The following is a 23,254-nucleotide window of genomic DNA, read 5'->3' on the forward strand; positions in this document are numbered from 1 at the left end:
AAACCCAAGGTGGCCTCAGACTAGCACTAACAACGCGAGGACCAAACCCAGCCCACAAACAGGCAAAGAGAGCCATTGCAGACAACTGGATTGAAGGCAAAAGCAGCTCATCCACAAAACCAGGGTGCACACAACACACATAGGGGACACTCCAAAAATGCCAGATTCTGGTGAACAGGGGACACAGCACTGCAAGGCACTACAGAAACTCTTCTGGTTTGTGTTGTTTTTAAGGGTTTATTTACTTATTTGATAGAGAAAGAGAGAGCAAAGCAGGGGGAGCAGGAGAGGGAGAAGAAGGCTTCCTGCTGAGCAAGGTGCCCAGTGCAGGGCTCAATCCCAGGACCCTGAGATCATGACCTAAGCCAAAGGCAGATGCTTAACTGACTGAGCCACATAGGTGCCCCATGCTGTTGCTGTTGCTGTTGCTATTTTTAGAGAGAGGAAGAGTGTGCATGCATGTGTGTGAGAGTGAGGGAAAGAGGCCAGAGGGAGAGAGAATCTTAAGCAGGCTCCCTACCCAGCATGGAGCCCAAAGCAGGGCTCAATCCCACAACCAGGAAATCATATCTGACCTGAAGTTAGGAGTCAGACACCCAATTGACTGAGCTACCCAGGCGCCACAGAACCTCTTCTTCATAAGGCCATTACTTTGAAGAGCAGGAGACGTAGCTGACCTTCCTAAAACATAGAAACAGACACAGAGACTTAGACAAAATGAAGAGAGAGGAATATGTCTCAAATTATAGAACAAAATCACAGTAAGAGACATAAATGAAATGGAAATAAGTAATATACCTAATGGAGAATTTAAAGCAATGGCCATAAAGGTACTCACTAGACTTGAGAAAAGAATGGAAGACTTCAATGAGACCTTCAATAAAGAGACAGTAAACATTAAAAAGAACCAATAAGAGATGAAGAACTCAATAACTGAAATTAAAGGTATACTGGATGGCATAAATAGTGGACTAGAAGAAGCAGAAGAGTGGATCAATAACTTGTTAAGCAATGGAGAGCAATCAAGGTGAACAGAAGAGAAAGAAAAATAATAACAAATGAAAATAGACTTAGGGAACTCAGTGATACCATCAAGCATAGTAACATTCACACTCTAGGAATCCCAGAGAAAAGACAGTAAAGAGGTCAGAAAATTATTTGAAGAAATAATAGCTGAAAACATCTCAAATCTGGAGAAGAAAAATGAAATCTAAATCCAGAAGGCATAGAAAGCCCCAATAATACAACCCAAGAAGGTCCACACCGAGGCACATAGTAATTAAAATGGCAAAAAAAAAAAAAATACAGGGATAGAGAGAGCATTTTAAAAGCAGCAAGAGAAAAGAAAAATGGTTACAAAAGAAACTCCATAAAGTTATGAGCTGATTTTTCAGCAAAACCTTTGTAGACCAGAAGGCAATGGCATGATTTATTTAAAGTACTGAAAGGTAAAAACCTGTAGCCAAGAACACTCTATTCAGTAAGGCTATCATTCAGAACAGAAGTGGAGATAAAGAGTTTCCCAGACAAACAAGTTAAAGGCATTCATTATGACCACTAAACCACCCCTACAAGAAATGTTAAATGGGACTTTCTGAGTGGAAAGCAAAGACCATAAGTAGGAGTAAGAAACGTAGGAAGTACTAAAGCAGTAAAATTAAGTATGTCTACAAAAATCAGCTAAGGGATGCACAAAATAAAAGGATATAAAGTATGACACTTTATATCTAAAATGTGGAGCAGAAAAGAGTATAGAATGGGTTCGAGCTTAAGTGACCATCAACTTAATATAGACTGCTATATGCATAAGATGCTATTATATACAAACCAAATGGTGACCACAAATCGAAAACCAGTAATAGATATGCAAAGAGTAAAGAGAAAGGAATCTGAGTATACCACCAAAGAAAGCCAACAAACCATGAAAGAAAGCAAAAGAAAGGATCAGAGAAAAACAACAAAACAAGTAATAAAATGGCAATAAGTGCATACCTATCAATAATTACTTTAAGTGGATTAAATGTTTCAATCAAAAGACATAGGGTAACAGAATGCATGAAAGAGCAGGACCCACCTATGTGCTGTCTAAGGAAACTCATTCCAAACCTAAAGACACCTATAGATTTAAATTGAGGGATGGAAAAGAATTTATCATGCAAATGGAAGTGAAAGGAATGCCAGAGTAGCAATATTTATATCAGAAAAAGTAGCTTTAAGACAAAGGCTATAAAAACAGACCAAAACACTATATCATCATAAAGGAAACACTACAACAAGAACATATAACAATTGAAAACATTTCTGCAAGCACACTGGGAGCACCCAAATATACAAAGTAGCTAATAACAAACATAAAAGAAGTAATCAATAATAATACAATAGTAGTAAGCAATTTTAACACACAACTTACATCAATGCATGGATTTTCCAAACAGAAAATCAATAAAAAAACAGTGACTTTGAATGGCACATGGGACCAGATGGATCTAAGAGATATATTTTTCAATATTCCATCCTAAAAGAGAATAACACACATTCTTTTCAAGTGCACAGGGAACATTCTCCAGAATAGATCACATATTAGGCCACAAAACAAATCTCAACAAATTCAAAAACACTAAAGACATATCATGCATCTTTTCTGACCACAACACTATCAAACTAAAAATCTACCACAAGAAAAGCTCTGGAAAGAACAAAAATACATGGAGGTAAAATAACATGCTACTAAATAATGAATGGGTCAACTAGGAAATCAAATAAGAAATAAAAAAAATACATGGATACAAATTAAAATGAAAATACAAAGTCAAAAAGGGCTGAAGCAAAAGCCCCCCCCCTTTTTTTTAAGATTTTATTTATTTATTCATGACAGACAGAGAGAGAGACAGAGACACAGGCAGAGGGAAAAGCAGGCTCCATGCAGGGAGCCTTACATGGGACTCAATCCCAAGACTCCAGGATCACGCCCTAGGCTGAAGGTGGTGCTAAACCACTGAGCCACCAGAGCTGCCCCAAAAGCTGTTTTAAAAGGGAAATTTATAGCAATGCAGGCATACCTAAAGAAGCAAGGAAAATCCCAAATAAACAACTTAACCTGACACCTAAAGGAGCTAGAAAAAAAGGACAAACAAAATCACAAACCAGTACAAGGAAAGAATTAATAAAGATTAGATCAGAAATAAATGAAATAGAAACTAAAAAAACAGAATAGATAAATGAAACCAGGAGTTGGTTCTTAGAAAAGATCAATAAAATTGATAAATTATTAGCCAGAATCATCAAAAAGCGGGGTGGGGGGGGAGAGGGAACTCAAACAAAATCAAAAATAAAAGAGGAGAAATAACAACCAGCAGCACAGAAATGGAAACAATTGTAAGAGAATATTATGAAAAATTATATGCAAACATACTGGACAACCTAAAAGAAATGGACAAATTCTTAGAAACATATAACCTCCCAAAACTGAATCAGGAAGAAACAGAAAATTTGAACAGACTGATTACCAGCAATGAAATTAAAACAGTAAGCAAAACAACTCCCAATAAACAAAAGTCCAGGACAGATGGCTTCATAGATCTAGTCTACCAAACATTTAAAGAAGAGTTAATACCTATTCTTCTCAAACTACTACAAAAAATTAAAAAGGAAGGAATTCTTCCAAATTCAAGCTTCAGAGGCCAGAATTACCCAGATACTGAAATCAGATAAAGACATTACAGAAAAAGAGAACTACAGGCCAGTATCTCTGATGAATACAGATGCAAAAATCCTTAACAAAATATTAGCAAACTGAATCCAATGATACATTTAAAAAGCATTCACCACAATCAAGTAGGATTTATTCCTGGGGTACAAGGGTGGTTCAATATTTGCAAATTAATCAACATGCTGCATCACATCAACAAGATAAAGGATAAGCACTGTATGATCATTTCAATAGATACAGAAAAAGCATTTCACAAAGTACAACATCCATTCAGAATAAAACCCTCAACAAAGTAGGTTTAGAGGGAGCACATCTCAACATAACTTGTTGTGCTAAACGAGTGAAAATATTCACAAATGACATATCTGATAAAGGGTTAGTATCCAAAATATATTTAAAAAACTTATACAATTCAACACCAAAAAAAAAAACCCAAACCATTTAATTAAAATATTGTCAGAAGACATGAACAGACATTTCTCTAAAGAAGACATACAGATGGCCAATAGACACATGAAAAGATGCTCAATATCACTAATCATCAGGGAAATACAAATCAAACCCACAATGAGATATCACCTCACACATGTCAGAATGGCTAAACCCCAAAACACAAGAAATAACAAGTATTGGTGAGGATGCAAAGAGGAACTCTTGTGCATTGTTGATGGGAATGCAAGCTGATATATCCACTGTGAAAGCAGTATGGATGTTCCTCAAATAATTAAAAATAGAATTACTATATGATCCAGTAAGGCCACTACTGGGTATTTACCCAAAGAATACAAAACACTAATTCAAAAAGATATATTAATCCCTATGTTTATTGCAGCATTACTTACAATGGACAAACTATAGAAGTAGCCCCAGTGTCCATCAATAGATGAATGGATAAAGAAAAGGTGGTGTGTATATATATATATATACACACACACACACACACACACACACACACACACACACAATGAAATATTAGTCAGTCATAAAAAAAAATGAAATCTTGCCAGGGCACCTAAGTGGCTCAGTTGGTTAAGCATCCAGCTTTTGATTTTGGCTCAGGTCATGATCTCAGGGTCATGAGAAGGAGCCCCATGTTAGGCTCCATGCTCAGTGGGGAGTCTGCTTGAGACTCACTCTTTCCTTCTCCCTCTGCCCCTCCCCCCCAACACATTCTTTCTCTCTTTCTCTCTTACTCTCTGTAAAATAAATAAATGAATATTTAAAAAATAATGAAATCTTGCCATTTGCAATGACTTGAATGGATCTAGAGGGTATAATGGAAGTAAAATAAGTCAGTCAGAGAAAGACAAATACCATATGATTTCACTCATGTGTGGAATTTATGAATCAAAACAATGAAAAAGAAAAAACAAACCAAAAAACAGATTCTTAAGAGAATGAACAAATGGTTACCAAAGGGGCAGTGGGTAGGGGAATGGGTGAAATAGATAAAGAGAAATAAGAATAGACTTAGCATGTGAGCACTGAGTAATGTATGGAACTGCTGAATTGCTATATCGTACACCTGAAACTAATATAACACTGTATGTTGACTGTAATGGAATTATAATAAAAATAAAAAGTAATTAATTAGTTTAAAAAATAAGGTGAAGGTTAGAGGTAAGATAGAAAACAAAAAGATCAATTGAAGATCTATGTACAGAACAGACTATACCAGCCTCACTACTACAGGAAGAGCTGAAGTAGCCCAGCATTTGTCACTGGAAAAAAGTTCATTGAACTATAGGGGAGAAATAGGGTGCCTAATGAGAGTGCTGTAACACAGAAGTGAGGCCCTATTTTTCACAAAGTTTTCTAATAATTCATTTTAAGGGAAATAAGCTCACTCACATGCATAGAACTCCTACTTGACACTTTCTATTCCCTCCATTCTAAATATCAATAGTTTTTATCTACTGTTGTATTACAAGTTATTCCAGTACTTAGTAGCTTAAAATAACTAATAGTTTACCTCACATAGTCTCTGAGGATCAGGAATGCAGTTGTGGCTTAGCTGAGTCATTCTGGCTCAGGGTCTCTCATGAGTTTGCAGTCCAGATTTTGGCTGGGGTTTTATTTATCTGAAGGCTTAATGGAGACTGAAGGATCCTCTCCCAAGCTCACTGGAATGGCTGTTATCAGGAGGCCTTGGTTTCTTCCTACATGGACTTCTCCTCATGTTATTGTAGTTAGCTTCCTCCAGAGAGAGTAATCCAAAGGAAGGGCAAAGCAGGAAGTCACAATGCTTTCTAAGCCCCAACCTGTAAAATTATATACCATCATGTCAACCATATTCTAATGGTCACACAGACCAATCTTGATACAGTGGGAGAGGAAACAGAAGGACAAGACTATCAGAAGGTGGTACCATTGGACACCGTCTTGGAGGCTGGCTGCCCATAGTAGGCAAAAAATGATTATCGGACATATGGATAAAACCTGCAGCATGAAAGAAAAAGACCAAGGTAATCCAAGGTAAAATGTGACTCCAGATAAGCTCATTAGGTTGTAGGAGAGAACATTTGAAAACAAAATAAAAGAAACAAGTTGTTAAAAACATGGATTGGTATCCGTAGATATATTTAACAAGCAGCAAGAAGAAGTGATGGGCCAAAAGAAGGTGAAGGATGGTACAAAGGGAGAGGATTTCAAAAATAGCATTGGATTAGATGAAGACATGTACAGGTGCTCTTGTCTATTTCAAGGTAGCCTGGAGATGGGGGCACCGTTGACCCAGCTCTCAGAATGGACTAGAGCTCTGAGCATAACTGCTGGGAGGCAGTGTAAGAGATGCTGGTTTCTTGTGTCTTAGAATTAGTGTCTGGGTCTGACTTCTCTATTCTAAGCCCCTTCCTGGAGGTCCTGCAGAACTGCAATTAAAATTGCTATTTGTTTTGTTTCATTGGATGTATCACTGGAGTACAAAAGTATGCTTGCTCCATTTCTGAACTTGTAAATACATATTGCATAACCAAGAGTTAAGCACTGAGGATATCTTACTGCTTTTCATATTAAAACTCCTTTTTCTGAAAAATCTGTTAACATTTGAACTCCACTTCAAAGTCCTATTTCTACTCTTTCTTTGTATAAATTCTTAAAACTAATGTGTACTAGGTGTGGTACTAGGTGCTACAGATATAATAATGAGCAAAGACATGGAGCTTATAATATACAGAGTAGGTAGGCAATTTTCACTACTTTATTAAAAACCCTTTGAAAGTGGCAAGTACAAGGAGTAATACTCCTTGGAGGAGCTCCTAGCCCAATCCCGGGGAATACATAGTCAAGAAGGACTTCCTACTTCTCATGCTTTTTTGTTTGTTTTTGTGTGTGTGTGTGTGTGTTTGTTTTGTTTTGTTTTATTCACTTATTCATGAGAGACAGAGAGAGAGAGATGCGCAGAGACACAGGCAGAGGGAGAGGGAGAAGCAGGCTCCACGCAGGGAGCCCCACACGGGACTGGATCCAGGGATCAGGCCCTGGGCTGAAAGCGGCGCTCAACCGCTGAGCCACCCGGGCTGCCCCTCTGCCTCTCTTTTTGATTTTGCTTTCTAAATATCTCTATGATCTATCCCAACTTCATTCCTACCACACCGTGTGGCTGGGCTATGCTACCATCACTGCAGGGGCCCAGGGAAGGCTCCCCAAAATGTATCACATGGTATACTGATTATTTTGAATTCAAGTTACTTGGGAAACAGCCAGAGCAAGGACACTCAGACCCTCCTCTGTTCTCCTGAAAGTGGGAAATAAATCTCTCATAGGAAAGGCACCCTCCCTGCAGAAGAAGTATAAAGACATCCTTATCACCAGAGATAAAGGCTGTAAAGTGGAAAAAATTGCAGAAACAAACCTTGTTATTTTTTTTCTAACTTACGACCTCAGCCTAAATTCTGCTCAGAATTCCTTACTAACTAAAGCTACCAAATACTTGTTTTCTTTATCCTGTCAATTCCCCACTAATTTATTTTCCCTTTGTCTAAAATGTATAAAAATTGCCTGCTTGGGTCATTTCTTTGGTTTTCAATTTCATTATTGGCTCTTCTTGCATACATAATAAAACTTTGGTTTGTTTCTCCTATTAATCTGTTTCATATCAATTTAATTCCTAAGCCAGCTAGAAGACTTTGAGAAAAAAAGAGGGAAATCTCTCCCTCCCCTACATCATCAATTGTTTAAACTATTCCAGTAGTCTGATAAATAAATGATCTTTCTGAATCTACCTTTGTTCTGTGGCAATCCACACAGAAGCCAGGGTGTTATTGTGAAAACACACATTTTATCACGTCACTTTTCTGTTTAAAATATGTCAGTGTCTTCCCATTGCTCTTTTCTTTAAATTTTAATTCCAATGTAGTTAGCATACAGTGTTATATTAGTTTCAAGTGTACAATATAGTGGTTCAACAATTCTGTACATTTCTCAGTGATCATCATGGTAAGTGTCCTCTTGATCCCCTTCACCTACTTCTTCCATCCCTCCACCCACCTTCCATCTGCTAACCATTTGTTTGTTATCTATAATTAAGAGCCTGTTCTTAGTTTGTCCTTTTTTTCCTTTTGTTTGTTTTGTTTTTTAAATTCCACACATCGATAAAATCCTGGGATTGATTTATTTCACTTAGCATAATATCTAGCTCTATCCACATTGTTGCAAATGGCAAGATTTCATTCTTTTTATGAAATAAATATGAGTTTATTTCATAAATATATATGTACATATATATATATAAATTCCTTAACATGATTCATCCCATGCGTGTCTTTCTAGCAACATCTGAACTGAACATGCTCCTCCATCACTTGCTCAACTCAAGCTACAAACTTTTGCAAACTACAGTTGGCATTCTGGCTGCAGGTTTTTGAATATATCATTTCTTCATGACATCAATATTTTCCCTTCCTTCTCTTGCTTTTTTAACTTCATGTCTTTTTTCAAATCTCAACTCAAGCATCATTTCCTCAGAGAAGTCCTTCCTGACCTGCTTATGTCCTTGATAACATAAAAAATATTGTTTTATTTTCTTATAATATCACACTCTTCTCCTTCTATAACACTTGTTCCAGTTGTGTTATTTCTATTTGCATGATTGACTAATGTCTATCATTTGCACTAAACACATGCTCCATAAGGTCAGGAACTCTATGAGGAGCAGGGGGAACTGGGGGCAATGAACTTGGAAGTTAAGCAGGGACTGTATCATACTTATATGTTTTTTTTAAAACATTTTATTTATTTATTCATAGAGACACAGAGAGAGAGAGAGAGGCAGAGACACAGGCAGAGGGAGAAACAGGCTCCATGCAGGAAGCCTGATGTGGGACTCGATCCCAGGTCTCCAGGATCACGCCCTGGGCTGGAGGCGGCACTAAACCCACTGAGCCACCTGGGCTGCCCATACTTATATGTTTGAATTTGATTCTAAAATCAGCAGTTTCCTATGAGCAATGGAGTATCGTACATGAGGTGATTTTAAAATTTTACTCAAAGTCTTGCTTGCTACAACAGAAACTGACTTATCAGATTAATCATCAGCTCGACAAATGGTCATTCAATTTGTATTGAACAACTGAACGGCAGAGAATTTGAATTTCATCCCCAAACATGAGAAAAGTTTTTTTCCTTAAATGATTCCTAAATTGGAGCTAAATTATTAGATAATAAGTAATCAGAATTGTTAAATTGAATCCTGAGTGTTTCATATTTTTATTGCTATTATAAATGATGATTTTCTTTACTAAAAAAAAAGGAATCAATTTCTTATATTCTAACTAAGCATGATGACTATCTGACCAAAGAAACCAGTTCATCCAGCACTAAACGAAACCTTCCAGGGCTGGTAAAGGCAGCCAGCATTCTCCAAAGACAGTAGCTGTGGGAGAAATTTTGTGTGGGGAACGAGGTTATACCTCACAGTCCAACGTCTGCCTTCTCCACAATTTTCCTCCAAAGTCCTTAAAATCAGGTATACGGCACAGAACAAAATTTACTCTGTCCCACCTTCTAAGATCTCTTATCTCTCTATTTCCTAAAGATGAAGTTATAGAGGAAACCTACTCTTGCCAGCTTTTAACTCCCAGAGGATGATGAAGCTTTTTGGGGGAAAAGAAAAGGAATAACTTGCACGTAGTCTTTGTTGTCAAATAATATTTCTAATTTTAGTAGAGTTCACAGGGACAGCAATAAGATTCCCTTTCAAGAAAGGTGGAAAGAAAGAGGGGAGGGGCAAGATGCGAAGAGCAGTTCCCCAAAGCACCTGCCACTAATACCTAGATAACCTCAAACCATCCTGAAAATCGACAATTCGCCTGAGATGTAAAGAAGACCAAAAGCCTGGAATGCTTACAGTGAGAAGAGTCGCGCTTCTATCAAGTAGAAGACGGGGAAAAAGAAATATAGAAACAAAAGGCCCTGAGGGGAGGGCCCCGCGAGGAGCCGGCTAGGCCGGGCGATGTCCCCAGACAAGAGCCCCGTCCCGTCCCCGGAGAGCAGGAGCTGCACCCAACCTTCCCGAGGCGGAAAGGCTCGCAGGGAGTTGGAGCAGACCCATAGAGCGGGGATGCCCTCAGGCTCCCCCGGACAACAACAGACACCTGCTAGCCGCAGGAAGTGCGCCGAGCTCCCTAAGGCTGCAGCACGCACCGGAGCAGTATTCGAGGGCTCGGAGCGGCCTCCAGGAGGAGCTGCGGGCGGGAGCGCAAATCCAACACCACAGACCCGGGAGCACAGGCGCCGGACACAGCCCAGACGGCCTCCCCCGACAGGCAGAGGCCGGGAGGCCAGGACAGCAAACGCTCCCTGCCCAGCTGACAATCCAGCGCCCCGCCCCGGAGCCTCCAGGCCTGCGGACGGAAGAGCCGAGACACCGAGTTCCTGCGGAGGCTGAATCCAGGCTTTCCCAGAGTTGCCCATAGCAACTGCAACTGTCCTCCTGAGACCTCACGGGTTAAACATCCCCCCTGAGCCTGCAGCAGGCCAGGCAAGCAGCTCCCCCAATGCTAACACGAAATCAGCGCAACAGGCCCCTCCCCCAAAACCATCCACTAGAGGGACCATGATACTCCCCCTGTTCCAATACAACTGTTTTTGGCCACTCTGCACTGAGACAAAAAGACTAGAAGGAAAACCTCACTTCAAAAGAAAGAAGCAGAAACAGCACCTCTGTTCCACAGAGTTACAAAATCTGGATTACACTTCATGGTCAGAAAGGCCCAATCCAGAAGCACCATCATACAGCTACTGGGGGGCTCTAGAAAAAAGCTTAAGGCCTCACAGACTCATGACTGCAGAATTTAATCCAATCAGCAGAAATTAAAAATCATAGAATGAGATGCAATACAAACTAAAGTCACTAACACGAGGGTTAACAAGTGAAGAACGAGTGAGTACATAAAGACAATAATGTCAAAGACGGGAAACTGAGGAAAAAGAATAAACAATTAAAGAACCATGAAGACAGATTAAGCAAATAAATACACCTAAAGAAGAAAACCCTACGTTTAATTGGGGTCCCGACGCCGAAAGGGACAAGGCCAAAATATGTATTTGAACAAATCCTAGCTGAAAACTTTTCCCCAATGCTGGAAGGGAAACAGGCCATTCAGATCCAGGATTAGAGAGATCCCCCCAAAATCAAGAAAAACCGTTTCAACACCTCGACTTCTAATAGGTGAAGCTTGCAAATTCAAAATAAAGAGAAGATCCTAAAGCAGCAAGAGACAAGAAGTCCCCTACTTTCATGGGAAATATTAGGGTAACAGCAGACCTCTCACAGAGACCTGGCAGGCCCAAAAGGCTGCAATATAGTCAGGGCCTAAATGAGAAGAACATGCAACCAAGAATACTTTATCCGTGCAAGGCTCTCATTCAAAATGGAAGAGAGATTAAGACTTCCAAGACACAGACTGAAAGAATTTGACCTCAAACAAGCTCTGCAAGAAATTTTGAAGGGGTCTCTTAAAACCCCCTTTAAGAAGAAGTTCAAGTAACTCCGAATCATGAATGTCTTAATGACCCATCTAAAAGCGCAAGTTTTCAGACTGAAAAAAAACAGACCCATCTATTTGCTTCTACAAGAGACTCATTTAACAGAAGGACACCTACAACCTGAAAATAAAGATGGAGAACCGTTACCATTCAAATGTTCTCAAAAATACCCTAAAAGCACAGAACACTCTGAAAGAAGATTGAAGGAAACACAAAGAGTTGGAAAAATATTCCATGCTCATGGATGGGCAGAATTAATATGTGACAATGTCCAATGCTATCAGGCAATTTACACGTATAATGCAATCCCTAACAAGATACCATGGACTTTCTTCAGAGACTTAAACAAATTATTTAGATTTGTTGGAATCAAAAGATCCCAACAGCCAGGGAATTTTAAAAAAAGAATACCATATCTGGGGCAATCACAAAGCCAGATTTCTGGTATGTACTACAAAGCAGTGTCATCAAGACAGTTGGTACGGCACAAAAACGACATATAATCAATGGAACAGAACAGAAACCAGAAGTGACCCTGAACTTTATGCTCAAACTAATATACGATAAAGGAGGAAAGACGAGCCACTAAAGAAAGACAGTCTCTTCAATAAAGGTGCTGAAAATTGACAGCCACAGCAGAAAGAATGAAACTTGGACCACTCCTTGCAACATACACAAAATAAACTCAAAATAAATGAAAGATCTAAATGTGAGACAAAGATGTTCATCAAAATCCCAAGAAAACACAGGCAACACCCTTTTTTAACTTGGCCACAGTAACCGGAGAAGACAAACATGTATGTTCTCTTCATTGGGAAAATAATAATAGCAAAGGAATATAAGGAAGAGAAGAATTAGAGAAATATCAAGAAAGGGAAAAGAACATAAGACTCCTAACCTGGAAATGAACTGGGTTGTTGAGGGGGAGGAGTGGGGGTGGGGTGAAGGGGTGACGGCACTGAGGTACACTTACGGATGAGCACGGGTTTATTCGGTATTTGGTAAATTGAACACCAATAAAAAAATTAATTTATAAAAAAAAATAAATAAAAAAAAAGAATGTGGAAAGATGCTTCAGCTGGAGTTTTAAACAATTTTTTAAAAATATTTTTATTTATTTATTCATGAGAGACAGAGAGACAGAGAGAGAGAGAGAGAGAGAGAAGCAGAGACACAGGCAGAGGGAGAAGCAACTCCATGCAGGGAGCCCGACGTGGGACTCGATCCTGGGACTTGATCCTGGGACTCGATCCTGGGACTCGATCCTGGGACTCCTCATGACCTGAGCTGAAGGCAGTGCTAAACCACTGAGCCGCTCAGGGTGTCCAATTAAATGATGGTTTTAATCAAAGATAATGTAAAGTTGCAAAACAGAGACAGAATGAGGTCTAAGACTTGAACATAACTATATATATATATATATATAGTTTAAAGATTTTATTATTTATTCATGAGAGACACACAGAGAGAGGCAGAGACACCGGCAGAGGAAGAAGCAGGCTCTCTGCAGGATGCAGGACTCGATCCCAAGACCCTGGGATCATGACCTGAGCCAAAGGCAGATGGTCAACTGCTGAGCCACCCAGGTGTCCCTTGAACAAAACTATATTAAATGTACTAATACAAATAACATGGCAGTCTTTAAGTGATTTAGTCAGCAAAGTAAGTTTAGAAAAGGGAAAGTCAAACATTGACAGTGTCTTATTTCACGGAAGAGAATGTCCAGCCCAATATAACGACCAACCAGGCAGTGTAACAGGTATGACCTTATGGGAGAGGTACACTCAGCAATTTTGGGGCCTTCACGACACAGACATTAAAATCTCCAGCTACCTGCTCCTTTTCTAGTTGCAAGCTTCTTTCTAATATTTAAACTTTATGTTTTCATTTGTCCCCAGAGAAAGCATTTATTCTTAAGCCTATATAATGGTTAAGCTTCTTATTTTAAGTTAATTGGCATCGTAGGTTTCTTCAGTCATTGGCTTCCATGAGCTTATTTAATATGAGCCCACTCTGAGAAACAGATCTAGTTCGCATCACATTGACAATTAGGTTTTCAAGTTGATGGCCTGAGAGCCATACTCAGGCCTGTCATGAATTTGCCAAGGAAATGCCAACCTGAAGGATCTGTCTGGATGACCAACCAACTTCCAGAGAGGATGTCAGACTTCTCTCTAAGTGACTTTGCATTAAAACCACAATAATTCACGTGGGGATCCTGGAATTCTAACCCCACCTGACACTAACAGGATGCTTTTCCCCCTCCCTCCTGGAGAAGACAGAGGAAAGAATTAGTAAACTTGAAGAAAGAGCAATAGTAATTACCTACTTGGAACTACCTACTAAAAATAGATTAAAACAAAAAACAAACAAACAAAATCTAGAAGGCCCGGAAGAGAAGAGGGCCTGAAAAAAATACTTAAAAAAAATAGTGGATGAGATCTTCCCAAATTTAGCAAAAAATATTAATCTAAAGGTTTAAGACGCTGAGCAAATTCCAAACAGGATAAACTCAAAGAAATCCACACAAATTTAAATTAACTACATTTCTAAATCTAAAGGAAAATTCTTAAAAGCAGCCAATAAGGGGAATAATATTACTTTAAATGACAGATTCCTCATCAGAAACCAATGAGGCCAAAAGTAGCACATTATTGTTCAAGTGTTAAGAGAACCGCCAACCCAGAATACCTTTCAGGAATGAAAAAGAAATCAAGATATTTTCAACTGAAGGAAAATGAAGAATTTGTTGCCAACAAATATACCCTAAAACAATATCTAAAAGAAGTTCTCTAAAAAGAAAGGAAATTATTTTTTTTAAAAAAAAAGGGACATTAGGAAAGAAGAAAGCAGATGATAAGCAAAAATGTGGATTAATACAATATTTATAAATATATTCTTGGTGGTTTATATACTAGAAAAGAGGGAAAGTCTCAAATCATAATCTAAGCTGGCCTCTCAAAAACTTAAAAAAAGAAAAGCAAAATAAAACCAAAGCAAGAAGAAATAATAGAAATCAGTGAAAATAGAAACAGAAAAAATTAAAATAATGAAAGAAAAATAAAAAAAACCAATAAAATTAACAAAAATGTAGCAATACTAAAAGAGAGAAGACATAAATTACCAATATCAGGAATGAGCAAGGGATATCAATCAGATCCTGCAAATATCAAAAGGCTAATAGAAGGGATGCCCGGGTGGCTCAGCAGTTGAGCGGTTGAGCGGCTGACTGGCTCAGGGCTTAAGCCGGGAGTCCTGGAATTGAGTCCCACATCAGGCTTCCTGCATGGAACCTACTTCTCCCTTTGCCTGTGTCTGTGCTTCTCTCTCCCTGTGTCTCATGAATAAATAAATAAACTCTTTAAAAATAAATAAATAAGCAAGCTTTTTTTTTTTAATAAAAAAGGTTAAGAATAACCTTTTGAGAATTATGAATAATTCTGCACTCATAAATTTATCAACTTTGATTCCTCAAAGAATATACACTACTACAGCTCACTTAATATGAAAGATAATTTTAATAACTATGACTATTAAGGAAATTGAATTCATAATTTTCAAAACTCCCCAAAAAAGAAATCTCCAGGCTCAGATGGTTTAACCAGAGAATTCTACCAAATATTTAAAGAATAATTAGCATCAATTACACATAATCTCTTCTAGAAAACAGAAGATGAGGGATGCCTGGGTGGCCTAGTGGTTGAGCATCTGCCTTCGGCTCAGGGTGTGATCCTGGGGTCCTTGGATCAAGTCCTGCATCATGCTCCCTGCAGGCTGCTTCTCCCTCCGCCTATGTTCCTGCCTCTTTGTGTCTCTCATGAATAAATAAATAAAATCTTTAAAAAATAAAAAAAAGTAAAAAAAGAAAATAGAAGATGAATCATTTCCCAATTTATTTTATGAAGCTAATACAATCCCTGTACCAAAACAAAACAGAAAGTATATTTAAATATAAAGCCAAAGACCAACATTCCTCATGAATACACATAAAAAATCCTTAATGAAATATTTATAAATACAATTAACAATCTATAGAAAGAATTATATATACCGTAACCAAGTTAGGATTACTCCAGAGATGCAAGGCTGATTCAGTATTCAAAAATCAATCAAGGTGGAACACCTGGGTGGCTCAGTCGGTTAAGCCTTTGACTCTTGATTTCAGCTTAGGTCATGATCTCAGGGTTATGAGATCAAGCCCTGAGTCAGGCTTTCTGCTCAGTGCAGAGTCTGCTAGAGATTCTCTCCTCTCCTCCCTCCTCCTTCTCTCTCTTTTAAATAAATAAGTTAACTAATAAAGTCTTCAAAAAAAATCAATGTAATCCACCATATTAACATGTTGAAGGAAAAAATCAAATGAACATAATACAGAAAAGGAATTTGCCAAAATTCCTCATCTATTCATGGTAAAAATTCTCAGGAACACAGGAACAGATGGAAGCTTCCTCAATTTGATAGAGCATTTATATAAAAAAAGAAAAACTATGACACTATAATTAATGGAATAAAGCCTAAATACTTCCCCCAAAATTGGGATGAAACATTAACTACTCATGTTCAACATAGTGCTATAAGTTCCAGCCCATGCAATAAGGCCAGAAAAAGAAATAAAAGATAGATAGATAGATAGATAGAGACAGAGATAAGGCAAAAAAATAAAACCTTATATGCAGATGACATGATTGTCTAGGTAGAAAATATCAAGGAATCTACAAAATTCTCCTAGCATTAGTAAACAGGTTCAGCAGGTAATTGGATAGAAAATAAACATACAAATATTATTACACTAGCAATGATTACATGAACAATGAAATTTAAAATATAACACCATATATAATCACTAGAAAAATGACACACAAGTATAATCTAACAAAACATATGAAGGACTTACATGTTAAAAATTACAAAATGCTTATGAAAGAAATCAAAGATCAAAATAAATAGACAGACATATTGGGTTCATGGATTCTAAGACTCAGTACAGTAAAGATGCCCATTGTCCCCCAAATTGATATGTAGGTTAAATATACCTTCTTCCAAAGTCCCAGAAAGACTTCTGTAGATCCAGATGAGATAAGACTATTTTAAAATTTATATGGAAAGGCAAAGAAACTAGAATAATTTTGAAAAACAAGAATTAGAAGCAGATAGTCTACTCAATTTTAAGACATTATATAGCTACAGTAATCAATACTGTATACTATTGGCAAATAGAATGATGAAAAACAATAGGGAATGCAGAAATGCCTGGGTTCCAAGGCACTGAAACCCAAACAGATATGCCTGATAGACTGTGGACAAAGGTTCAAAGGTAATGATTGACATTGGTCTGGTTGCCTCCTGAGAATTGGGTGGCCATTGTCATAGGAAGGGTTGACACAGAGGACCATCTGTAGAATGTGGGCAGTCATCGGAAAGTTGAGTACAGGGGCCAGTGTGGAAAGACAACCTTTTCAACAAATGATGCTGAAGAAATTGGATATCTATAGGCAAAAACCTTAACCTAAGTTTCATACATTAAACTAAATTAACTTAAATGGATCACAGACTTAAATGTAAAATGTAAAATTACAGTATTTTATTAAAAACCTAAAAATCTTAGGGAACTATGTCTAGGTGAGGATTATTACAACCCCATCACCATGATCCATAAAAGGAAAAATTGATAAGCTGGACCTTCAACAAAACTAAATCTTTTTCTCTATAAAAGCTGTTAAGAGGATAAAAGGCAAGTCACAAAGTAGTAGAAAATATTTGCAAACCACCTATTTGACAAAGTACTCACATTTAGAATGTATAAAGAGTTCTCAAAACCCATCCGTAATAAAACCAATAATCCAAATTTTTTAAAAAAGGGAAAAAGTCATATAAAGGATAAGTCAAAGAGGATAAGCAGATGGCAAATAAGCAGACGAAAAGATGTTCAACATCATTAGTCATTTTGGAAACACAAATTAAAACAACAAAAGAGATGTCATTACTCACCTATCAGAATGGCTAAAATTAAAAATAGACATCAGAGTCTCAGAGAAACCAAATCACTCATACATTGCTGGTGTAAATGTAAAACAGTATAGCCCCTATGGAAAACAATTGGGCAGTATTTTTAAAAACTGACGTGTAACTACCATATGATCTAGCAACTGCACTCCTGGGCATTTATCCCAGATTCACACCTATAAACAATTCTCAAATCCTTCAATGGGTAAACACTTTAACTGTGGCACATTCGTATCTTGAACTACTATTCAGCAATAAAAAGGAATGAACTATTGACACACACAAAAATTTAAATGTCCATAAAATTATGATGTGCAAATTAAAAAAGCTAGTAACAAAAGGTTACATGCTATATGAGCCCATTTAAATATCATTCCTAAAATTACCAAACCATAGAAGTGGTAAAATGTCTAGTAGTTACCAGACATCAAGGAACGTGTACTCAAAACTGAGTAAAATGAGTTATGGTACTGTAGACTGGGATCTCTCTGTATTAATTCTTACAAATTCAAATGAATCTATGCTTATCTCAAAAAGTTAAAAAAATGAAAAAAATGAACTTTATTTTCAAAGATGAGTCAAAATGTTTCTTCCAAATTTTGTCTTTGTGATTTGCTTTATGCTTCCTATCAGAATAGGAGAAATATTTATTGAACACATTATGTGACAGACATTCAAATAGCACTTCATTTAATGCTTACATAACACTGTGAAGTAAGCAATATTATCTCTGTTTTATATTTGCAGTATCTAAGGCTGAGAGAAGTTCAATAACTTATAAAGGTCGCACTGTTGAGTTATTAAATAACAGAGTCAAGATTCACCTGCAGACTTGCCTGGCTCTAAAACTGGTGCTCTTAACCACCATCATGTCCTTCAAAGACAATCTATGTTGAGTATCACTTGGGCAGGACTTTATTTTGGACTGAGAGTGAGGAGCATGGGATTTTAATTGTTTTTCCCTCATCCAGTTGTTTTTTCTTATCATCTCCTTTCCTGCACTGCTCCTCTAAGCTCTGGTACAGATGCATTTCTTGTATTCCAGAAGCATCACAAGCAAGCTGAGCTTTTTCTGCCTCACTGACTGACCTGATAAAATCCAATATTTCTTAAAATAAGCTTCTAAATAGCTCATGGAATCATTCTCAGGCATTGCCTGCAGCACCGAGTTTGTTCTGTTCTTCTGAATCTCTCACTGAAAGTAGCTGCCTCATCCTTCTCTCCATCCTCCCTATCCTCTGATGATTCTGGACAGTGGTAGCAAGTGGTTTTTAAGTTACACTAACAACAACAACAACAAAAAAAAAACAAAACCCCACTCATTATAATTAATAAAAAATCTCACATGGCGGGGGGAGAATTCCTCAGCCTGTGATACCAAACACCTTGCATTTTCATGGAGCTTGGAGAAATTGAATTAATTCAATATTGTGTGGGTAGGACTGTCACCCACACAAGGGTTCTATATAGATGCAATAAACAAAATGCCACAGAAACCAGCTATTCTTCAGCAATAATCTCTCTCAATAAGTCCTTTGGAAAAAAAAAACCTGAAGACACATTAATTCAGTTTTTTACCATATGGTGGGCACTGTGCTAAGTATTTTAAATGTAACCGTTAAATGATTTAATCCTCTCCAATCCATCGTGAGGTAAGCATTCTTATCATTCTCATTCTATACATGAGAAAAGAGACATGGAGGGATTAAGTGGCTTGTCTGAAAAGTCAGTGAAGGTATGGGATTTGAACTCAGGCTGTCTGATGAAGAGCCCAGAAAGCTTAACCATCATATTTTTACTACTACTGCATCTAATGAATTTATTTCTATGGTTTACTAATTTGCTTCCATCGGCTCTGGGGAATCATTAGAAGGAACCTATAGTTAGGAAATAAAATGAAGTAAAGAAAGTGTCAGAGAAATAGTGATTTTTTTTCACAACTTTTGTTTTGTTTTTCAGTAATTACGAAAGCTACAAAAGGCTTCAAGAATAACATAAAGAACTCCTGCATGCCTTCAACCAGGTTTCCCAATTGTTAATATTTGATACATTTTTCTTAATCATTCTTTCCCTCTCTCTCTTATTTCCCCTCCCCCCACCATCCCAACACCCTGCAACCACACACATTCTTTTCCAAATTAGTGGAGAATAGGTTGCAGGCATGATGACCCATTACTGCTGTTCCCTAGAGGAAAGGACACTCTCCTATACAACCACGAAACTAAGAAAATTAACACTGAGCCCATATAACCCACAAATGCGATTCAAATGTCACAAATTTCCCCAGTAATGTATTTCATAGCAAAGAAAAGTATAAGGATCTTCTGGTTCAACATCCATCTGGGGTTCAAGTTTACATTTCATTGTCATGCCTTTTAACTTTTTTTCAGCCTGGAACAGTTCCTTAGTCTTTCCTGGTTCCTGATCTTGACATTTTTGAACAGTACAATGTAGTTATTTTGTAGAGTTCCCCTCAATTTGGTTTTACTCGTGTCTCCCCAATATTAGATTCAGGTTATATATTTTTGGCAGGAATGTCACAGAAGTGATGCTATATTCTTCTCAGGGTATCTTATCAAGAACACAATATTGATTTGTACCATTCCTAGTGAGGCTAACTTTCATCACTGGGTTAGGTAGTGCCTATCAAAATTCTGTATAAAGTTACAGTTCTCCCTTTGTAATTAAGAAGTACTTGTAGGGTGATCCTTTGAAATTACATTGTTATCCTATTCATCATCAAACTTTTCCTCAACAGTTTTTTGATACTCTCTGATTCTTGACTAAATAATTACTGTGATGTTTATTAATAATGACTTTGTAGCTCTACCATTTCTTCTATGTTTGTTAATATTTTACTGTAAGAAAGAGTTTTCCCTTTTCCTATATTCATTTATTTATTCATTCATTTGTAGACTCATTAATTCTTATTTTAACCCATAGGTTATAATATGTTACAGTCATTATTTATTTTGATGCTCAAATTGTCCCAGCTGTTCTTCATGCTGGCTACTGTGTCTTTTTGACAAGTCCTCATCAATTTTATCAAATTCTTGCTTCAAATCAAAGTATTTTGGGCTCGTCTTGTACTTTTCCTGCCCCAACATCAGGCTCACATGAGTTCATGTTGGTGACATTCCCCGAGAATAAAGAAAGCATTTTAAAGAAAAGATGAACTCAGTTTGTGATCTGTTGAATCTGAGTTGCCTACAGAATATTCAGTAAGATACTAAGCAGTAGTTCTAGAGCTCTGAACAAGACTGAAGATAAATCTCAAGTGGCAATTTGCTGGGGAGAGTACAATTCACAATAATAAGTGATACAATCTATAGAAGTTTATTCTGTGAAGAAAGAGAAGAGATGACCAATGACACAGCCCAAAAACAAAAACATCCAGGAGATGCTCAAAAGTAAGACTTGTAAAAGGCCTTTTGAAGGAATGGTTTGAGAATGAGGCTGTGTCTGGAAACAAGAACGGAAGCCAAGTGATGGGAATGACTTCCTGCCTAAAATTACCTCTGCATCACTCCCCAAAATACAGCCTCCCCAACTAAATAACTCAACCAAAAAGAACAAAAATGTATGTTTAACACCAAATGCTGAAAATTAAAACCAATACCCAATGATATCAGAATATTTTAGGAATCTCCAGTAACTTTAATCCTTAAAAACTCTGTTTGTCTCATACCACTGAAGCTCTGATAGCCAGAGTGGAGACTAAAATATAATTCACTGTCAGCTTAACTACTCACAAACTACTCTATAACCACTTTTCTCTGGAAGATTTTGGATCCATCTATGCATCTCCATCTTATCCATTAGGCTGTTCCCTTCCACTATACACCTGCATGTTTCTCTCATCACCATGAGACAGTGGGGACTTGTATCTTTTAATGCTCCCTTCTCAAAGTTGAATGTACCTTCAAGTCACTTGAGGATAAAGTGCAGATTTTATTTGTGGGTGGAGTCTGAGATGCTGTGTTTCTAATAAGCTCCCAGGTGACATGCTACGACTGATTGATTGGAGAACCACACTTTTGAGTAGCAAGGTTTAGAGTACTCCATGCTTTCTCTCCTATCTCCATCTGTAATATTACACACCTCCCTATATACCCTTCTCAATGTCTATACCTTTTATTTCCCTATTGCTGCCTCTTTCAACCTATGTTCTCTCCTCCTCTCCTCTTACCCACTATGCATCATTACTTTTATGCTGGTATTCAGCAATGCCATTGTCTTCCTCACTTTATTCTTATCGCAACAAAACATCTATTTGTTTCTTCAATTGGGCTCAGTTTAGCATTAGGAAAGTAAGCTGATTAAATCAAACCATAAAAGGGTGTTAGTTTCTGAGAGCCAATTTATGTCTCTCTGGGGTGTCTGTTCATCCAATCTCTAAAGAAAGAAGTTTAGTGCAAGGAGATTTTCCCTAAATCACACCAACTGACATCACTATGCACGACCAGGCCTGTGGGCTGAAAGAAAGATACAAGCAGAATATGGTCTTCCAAAACCCCAGAACTTTCTCCAAAATAGGAAGGCATTGGGGCACCTGGGTGGCTCAGATGAGTAATTGTCTAGCCCTTGATCTCAGCTCAAGTCTTGTTCTCAGGGTCATGAGTTCAAGCTCCACATTGGGCTCCCCTCTGGATGTAGAGTCTTTAAAAAAAAAAATAGGGGCATCTGGGGGGCTCAGTTGCTTATGCATCTGCCTTCAGCTCAGATCATGATCACAGGGTCCTAGGATGGAGTCCCTCATCAAGCTCCCTGCTCCATGGGGAGCTGGCCTCTCCCTCTCCCTCTGCCTGCCACTCCCCCTGCTTGTGCTTTCTCTGTCAAATAAATAAATAAAATATTTTTAAAAAATAGGAAGGTATTGCTCTTTTTTTTCAAACTTCCCCTTCTCTAAACACTTTCTGGAGCTTAAGACTTAAAAATCCCAGTCATTCATAAAGAGGCAGTGAGGATTATAGAGATTATAGTTCAGAGACTATTATTCCAGGACACAGCTCCCTAAAACTTTATGAATAGTATTGCATTAAATCTTCATACAATCTATGTGGTACCATTTTTTACTATAACTTTACAATTGAGAAAAACAAAGATACAGAAAGGTTTAGTAATTTATCCAAGGTCACATAGCTATTAAATTGTGGAGTTGATTTGAATTCAGGCAGTCTGACTCCAGAGCCTGCAGTTTTAAACCACTACATTATTCTATTTCTGGCAAAGTATAATATGGCATTCTTTTTGGACCCAATGCAAATGACCAACTATTTTCAGCATGGTGAGCCTGACTATCTTGAGGGCAGAGCTTATATCTGATTTATCTTTGTATTCCTCCCCCACCACACCCCAGCATTATGCTTTGGTAATTGCTCAGTATATTTTAGTTAAAAAGAGAATAAGAACTCTATAGTAAGTGGCAAGTACCTTTGAATGGAGAAATGTAGACTTCAGTCACTAACAGAATCACTAAAAGGCACCAAATTTTATTTAAGAGATAAATGGCAAAGATATTCAAATAAATTATTCTGTTCAACTCTTCCATTAAAAGCT

Source organism: Nyctereutes procyonoides, unplaced genomic scaffold (genome assembly GCF_905146905.1).
Source record: "Nyctereutes procyonoides isolate TBG_1078 unplaced genomic scaffold, NYPRO_anot_genome, whole genome shotgun sequence".
Lineage (NCBI taxonomy): Eukaryota > Metazoa > Chordata > Mammalia > Carnivora > Canidae > Nyctereutes > Nyctereutes procyonoides.